The 7,852-nt window shown below is 26.5% G+C and overlaps 1 pseudogene; it reads left to right on the forward strand.

Annotated features, from left to right (window-relative positions):
- Window positions 1–305: 305 nt before the first annotated feature.
- LOC114127960 (peptide transporter family 1-like) lies at window positions 306–7,609 on the forward strand (annotated as a pseudogene).
- Window positions 7,610–7,852: the final 243 nt, after the last annotated feature.

Here is a 7,852-nt window from a genome sequence, read left to right on the forward strand (position 1 = left end):
CTGGCTTGAGAAGGTTTACGTATATATTTGGAAATTCAAACATAAGAACCAAGAATTATGTTATTATGTTCAAACCATATTATTTAAAAATATGTCAACTAGTATGAAAACTGCTATTTAAACTATACAATTATTTATAAAAGTGGAGATGTTAGATATCTATGAGACGTCCATGAAAGAGTGTTCGACGATAAAAGAGTAAAAGATTATTTCAAGTACTGGATTAATTATCAATTAAAATTTTGAATATTATATAATAAATGGCTTATAATATTTTTATGGTCATTTGATAAAACTTTGTACAAGATGTACATTGTACATTTTGACTCAGTAAGGCGTCGTATAATATCTTTAATTTTCCACTGCTTTGATATTAAGTAAATACGAACTCATCAAAGTGAATAAGCAATTGTAAAAACTACAGATTTTAGGAATGTTCATTATACGCACAACACACGCATTGAGTGCAGAAATTTAAATTTTTCGGTTCGGCAATATAATCAATTCATTAAGTATTGGTTAGCGAATTCGTTCGTTTTTTTTTCTGCGCAAGATGGATGATTTAATATCTGATCAACAGGAAAAATCAGTGAGTTGATAAATATTTATATACAATTTAAAAAACCACATATAGTTTATTCGTTCTAATAAAATGTATTACTTGTTGTTTTAACTTGTTCAATTTATTATTTATAAGTGATTTTATTTATTTTTACCAATATTTATTTTTTAATATAAGACAGTTACCTAAATAGCTTAAAAAAACTTAAATTATTATTTAAAATAAATTCAGACATTTTTTAAAGAAAATTATATCAAGTTAGGTTATAAATTCGTCCAATATTATAAAAAATAACCATATCAAATTTTTATAGACAATATTATATAATAGAATAGTGTTGAACCTTTTTTGGACCAAGTGCTAAAATTTGAAGTCATATTTTTTTAAATATGCTCGTGTGTCAAAATGACTTTTTACTAAGTAAAATTGAAGAAAAATCATGTAATTATACATTTTCCATGTCATTGAAATTTTACTACTTCTGGCATAGGTGCCATAGGTTCGTCACCCCTTTTATATAATATATTATACTCTATTCAATGAGTAAACATTCCAAAACCAGACAAAAATTGGTTCAACTGAAATTCGGTTATTCCTCGAGTGATACCATTCCATAGTGGAACCGTTCTCGACAGTAGGTAGTCGTTTGAGAATAGGTAGGCGAAATCTATGCGAGTTCTTCCGGAAAGAGCATATACATATATTTAATTTAAAAAAATTAGTATTACGCTATATACTATTTATTGAAAAAAAAATATTAATTTTACAAGTGCACTACTATCATAATTTACATGATGATAAACAACAAAATTAAACACCAACATAATAAAAATATTGGCTTATAGCACATTATATAATTAATGTTATCTTTAAATTGGGAAGGAAAATGTATGTCATTACTCGATATTATAATTAAATTAATTTTCAACGTCAAATTTAAAAAATAAAATGATATAAATCAAAAAATAATTTAATCGGAATTGTCGAATTGACGTTTATTTATCAGTTCAAATGTTAATTTTATCAGAATTTACTCGTTTTTTTACAGATAAAAATTTGTAGTGGTGGAATCTAAACTTAAAAATATATAATATAATTAGTAAAATCTACAAGCAATCGTTAAAAATACATAGTGAAATAAAATCCATAATTTTCTAGAATTCCATAGGTGAATTAGTTTTTTTAACAGTAAATTAATGTCTTAATATTCGGTTTAAAGAGCAATATTCAAATAAATGTGTTCCAGTGCAATAAGCACACATAACTTAACATTTTTTTGCATAAATTAAAAAATGTATTTGATTTATCTATAGGTGATAAAGGTTTGTTTCAATTAACCTAAGTGATTTTCATAATACTTATTACATTTATCATTATATTTTATCATAATTTACTACTCTTCAAAAATATTAGATCTAAATTTTTAAAAAAAGTTATTCAATTTTTAGAAATACCCCAAGTCCACATGGTTAATTGTAATCAGTGAATTTTGCGAACGATTTACCTATTTTGGATTGAGAAGTAAGTGAATAAAATAGCTTGATAAAAGCTTAACTGAGATTATACATTTATAAGTTCATTTTTCATTGATAAAATTCTAATAACAATGTATTCACAGCCGTTTTAGTTGTATACCTGACAACAATACTGAAGTTCAACGGTGATGAGTCCACGGTGATATATCACAGTTTCATATTTCTAGCGTACTTCATGCCTCTGCCGTGTGCGATTTTGGGAGACTCTTATTGGGGAAAATTCAAGTACGTTTTAAACATTTGGTTTCGAATTTAATCTGCTTAAATAACGTACCTATCTGATTGTTTAAAATTAAGGTTTTCATAATATCTTTTTTTTAGAACGATTATATATTTCTCATCAGTCTACGTACTGGGATGCATAGTACTCAACGGCACATCAATTGCAGATATTATGTTCAGCCTGGACGTTCTAAAGTTAGTCGAAAATTTATTTTACAGTATAACATATAAATAATTAATTTCTTAAATGTAATTCATTTTTCATTGAATTTATATTTGTATCAGTACCCAGTATGTATAGTAAGTACTAAACTCTCAAAATATTAGGTCCTTCAAAAAAAAAAAAAGTATACCACATTTCTTTTGGTTACTTTGACTAAACTTTGACTACGTATCCAGTACAGGCGATCGATCACCACGATTGAAATCACGTATAGGTTCGGAAATTTCATTTCATATATTGACCTAGTAAATTGTTCGGTTAGGTTTGTTATTTGCATATTAGCAACTACCCCTCCATCAGGAAACAAACGGTCGACTGTTTTTGATATAATGAAATTCGAAATTTACTATCGATATTTATCTGCATCTCAAAATTATTTCGACAATAATCTTTTCTTATACATGAATAACGTAGTACAAAATCTAATTATGAAAAAATGAAACATTTTAAAATGTTTATCTAAATAGGTGGTACTCAGCAAACATCACAGAAAGTACATAAATTTACCACAGTTCATAAATATGTAAACATACGAGGTCTTGGCCTGCCATATCACCCTTAAATAAATTTGGTAATCATCCCATATTTTCAAATTATTCTTAAGTAATTGTCAGTTGAATATCTGTAAAAGTTAAAAATATGATTATTCACTTATATCAATTTTATTAAAACCACATAAATTCAATTCTTAATTAGAAAAAATTGAATTGTATTGTTATATCATGTTTGTATAAATGTTGACATAATGCCCTTGTCTCTGTAGTTTCAGCAAAGTACATACAAGTATATTATACTTTTGACATCATTTAAAAATAAATTGAGTTTTTCTAAATTATACATACGTATGTATTCTATTATTTCTATTTTTACAACAAAAATATAGATTTAAACCAATTTAAATAACATATAACAATAAATGGTTAATGACGATCCAGGAAAGGATCTTTGGATGAATATATTTTTTGTTTGTTTACATGTAATAATGCAATTTCAGTTATTTTATATTTATTGTGCTATGGTCAACAATATATTATTATTATTTAATTGTATAATACTTTACATCTAAAACTTTCATAAATCTGGATACGATTATGAATATTTGTTGGTACCTATGTGGATGATAAATTCTTTAGTGACTAGTACATATATCAGATAATCTCTTAAAATTATACGCTATACGTGTCTAACAGATTTTGAATCGTTATCTCAAAATGTTAATGCTAAATTTTATTTTTAGAATCATTGCACTTTTAGCGTTTTTTTTAATATCCATCGGTACGGGTGGAATAAAACCGTGCATTTTTGCATTTTCCGGCGATCAATTTCAGTTGCCTCAACAAGAAAAACAGCTACAATACTTTACTACTAAGTTCGCGTCTGCTGTAAAGACCGGAGGATTGGTTTCAACATTTTTGATGCCCGAATTGAGACAAAGCCTACACTGCTTTGGTAGAGATACATGTTATCCGTTGGTTTTCGGCGTGACTGCTGTTACGATGTTTTCTTCCATAGGTATATATTATATATTATATTATTGATATTTTTAATATTTGTCAACAGTCATCATTAAGAGAGTTCTATATCCACAATTTAAGTTTTTTTTTACCATTTCATTTAAAAATAGAAGAAAAATATCTACTTAATATTATTATCTCTTTCCCAAATGACTCATAACCACAATTCACAACTCATTCATAAGTCATTCTCAATCACATAATTTGCTTATAAAATAGATTCATTTTTCAATTTTATAGCTAAAGTACTGGTTTATATTATGCTTTAGCGATATTCATAGCTGGAAAAAACATCTACGTAAAGAAACAACCGGAACGAAACGGACTAACCAGGACGATTGGTTGTATTTTCGTAAGTGTCGTTTAATCATGTAGTTCTTTAAGTGACCGAAAATATTTTTGAAAGTAACCACATCATTTTTTTTGTTGCGTTTGTATATTAAGTACGCACTGCGAACAAAGATTACTTCAACTGTTCCAACTAAAACCCATTGGTTGGAGAACGCAAAAGAGAAGTACACCGAATCTGAGATATCAGACACGAGATCTATATTGGATTTACTCTGCGTATTCACTGCATATCCGATATTTTGGTCGCTGTACGAACTACCGGTACAGTACCTATTAGCTATTATACCAATTACTAATTACTATGAAGACTGTAAATGTAGATATCTCTAGAGGTTTTTGGAGAAAAATGTAATTCGCTCCAAATATAATTGTATGCGTATAACCATGGAACATGTTAAAGTAATCGATCTATGGTAATATTATATGTCTTTTTACACTTTCGTACTCCCTCGCCAAAAAATAGAAAACCAATCGAAAATCCACCTATTTAAGGATGTATGATATAAGATAGATGTGATAAGATGGATCAATATATCGTTTTGATGTGCCATCTGTTTTGACATAGGGTTCAAGGTGGACTTTACAAGCCATGCTGATGAACGGTCGTGTGGACTTTTTAAACTGGACAATCAAACCCGATCAAATGCAGATGCTAGGACCATTATTTGGAATGATTGTACTAGTCTTTTTAGACGTCGTTTTTTATCCTATGTTAGTGGCAATAGGCATCCGGAAACCGTTATAACGTCTCACTTTTTGCGGTGGTCTGGCAGTCATAGCATTTTCAATAGCTTCACTACTGCAATTTAAAATAGTCGTAAGACTTAAGCTCAGACATCTAACTTTTATTATTTACTCACTTTTGATTGGGTTTTTTTGTTTAAGGGAAATACTACTGAGATAAAGTCCGGACAAGGGCATATAAACATTTATAACGGATTTGATTGCAACGTGTTTTTACGGTCAAAGTCATTACAAGTACAGGAATACATCGGCCCACTTGAAATGTTTCATGTCAGTCATACAGTAGTGTCTCAGAATGTCACTAAAGAAGACGTTGTCGAAATCACATTAAGTTTTGAATCGAACTGTAATTTTGTGCCGAAAAACTACGAGTTAAATACCACAGTAACAATAATTGAAGGAAAGGTAAATATTTGTACTGCCTATATAAAAAATACAATAATATAATATATAATGTTACGCTATCTCCTAAAAATAAGTTGTAATTCGTTGAACTTCGAGAAATTTAATATCTAATCGAAAATTTTTCTCAAAAGTTAAATATACCTACTGTAAAATTATGAAACTTGTATTTTATTTAATTACATTTTATATGCTTTTGGAATTTGAATTTAAATGTAATAGTTTTTTAAATACTTTCAGATGATATCATATCACTTGGCCCGATTGAATAAGAATACAATTGCATTAAATCGTGTTGGCATTTTTGATAGTTTAGTAAAAGACAAGTTTGGATACCCTAACTTTAGGTTAGTATCTAAATACTGTTTGTTGTGAGTTATACAATAAATTTTATATTTAAAAATTAAAACAATTTTTTTTTTTAGAATTTTATTCGATTATACTTTTGATTTTGTCGATAATATTACATTAAATAAGGCTGATCACAACTCTTTAACATCATACTCTCTCTCCTCATTTAGAGGGATGAATTTCAATACCATTAAAGTGGGGAAGTGAGTATCCAATACTTATTATTAATAAGTATCTTAATCTTAACAAATATAATGAAATTTAAAATAGATATAATATTTTCTACGACGAACAAATGTTGCCCACTCCAACTTTGGACATAATACCAGCCACGTTTTATACACTGACATTACAACGAAATGGCGATAAAATGGTAACATCATAGAGTGATTTATCTATAGATTGTTATATCTTGTATTCTTGTGAAACACAAGCAAATATCAGGTTTTATAAGTATTATAGATAATTAATATGAAATATATGTATATAGGATGTACGATTATTTAATAAAGACGAAGGAAACTATATCCACATAATATGGCAACTTCCACAATATTTGTTTATAAGTATAGCTGACATCATATTCGAGGTCACCGCATTAAAATTTGCATTTACCGAGGTACCTATGGTTTCATTTTATGTAATAGATCTATAACTTTTTTTTTATTATTTAACTATCTAAAATAATACTGTTATAAATATATTAAATTTAATATGATTTTTTTATTTGAATAATATTTTTATGGCCCTTACATATATATGAATATTGAATTTATTTAAAAATAAAATAATTTCTGATTATCATGCTTTAATAGAAACATATAATTTTTTTAAATATATTGAATAAAAAAAAAAAAAAATGTGTGTATAAAATGTTATTATCACACATTTAATTTGAATGCTATGAAAAATATTAAATAAAAGAGTTTACATGTTACGAGTAATATTTATTTCATTAAAAAATTCATAAATAGTTTATAAAATGTTTGTTGATTTATGATATTTTTATGGCTTAATAAATATATTTTTTAATAAAGGCGCCAAAAAGCATGAAATCGTCTATAGCCGCTATTAGTTTATCAACAATAGCACTTGGAAATTTGTTGGTCGTTATAATTTCATCAATATCCATTAAAAATCAAGTATCTAATTATTATTTTGTTTTAATAATGAAATTTATTTGAAATCAATTTTTTTTTTTTTTGATTTAGGCACACGAATTTCTACTATATTCTGGTCTTATGTTTGCTGGAACTTTATTATTAGCTTATTTTAGTGTGACTTATCGAAGTAAAAATACCACCATAACCGAAACAATAACGCCGATTGAAAATAAAATGGAAGAAATAACTGCATTTAACTGAATAGGTATTGATGTATTAAACAATTTTGACAATACTTTAATACTACCAAATTCAAAAAAAATTATTCAGTTTAAAATTGAATTTTCATAATGGGTAAATATTACACAATATATTTGCATATTGAAACTTAACTTTAAGGTCCTAAGTAATGTATTATGTTATGTTTAGCTCAAAGATAGTAATTTATGTAATTTATAGTAATTTATGAACTCTAGTTTGTGTTCTTTAGAATTAGTGAATATAGGGGATATAATTTAGTTTAAGATTTTCGTATATTATTTTATTCGTTAAATAATTTTATATTATAACATATATATTTTTTATAAAGAGCACATTAAATAAATAAAAAAATATATATTCAAAAAAATTATTTTATTTTGGAAATTTATTTGTTTCAAATAGTTAAAATTATTTACACCTATAGTTTACTATTTAATTTAAATGTTATTATATTATAATTTATAAGGATTGTTATTAATGAACAATATTTCTATGCATTTAGTGAATCTTGTTGGAGGTTTTTTTTTATACAATATTCTTTATGAAATCTCGTAAAAATAAATATTTAAATATATATTATTAAC

This window comes from Aphis gossypii, chromosome 1 (assembly GCF_020184175.1).
Source record: "Aphis gossypii isolate Hap1 chromosome 1, ASM2018417v2, whole genome shotgun sequence".
Taxonomy (NCBI): domain Eukaryota; kingdom Metazoa; phylum Arthropoda; class Insecta; order Hemiptera; family Aphididae; genus Aphis; species Aphis gossypii.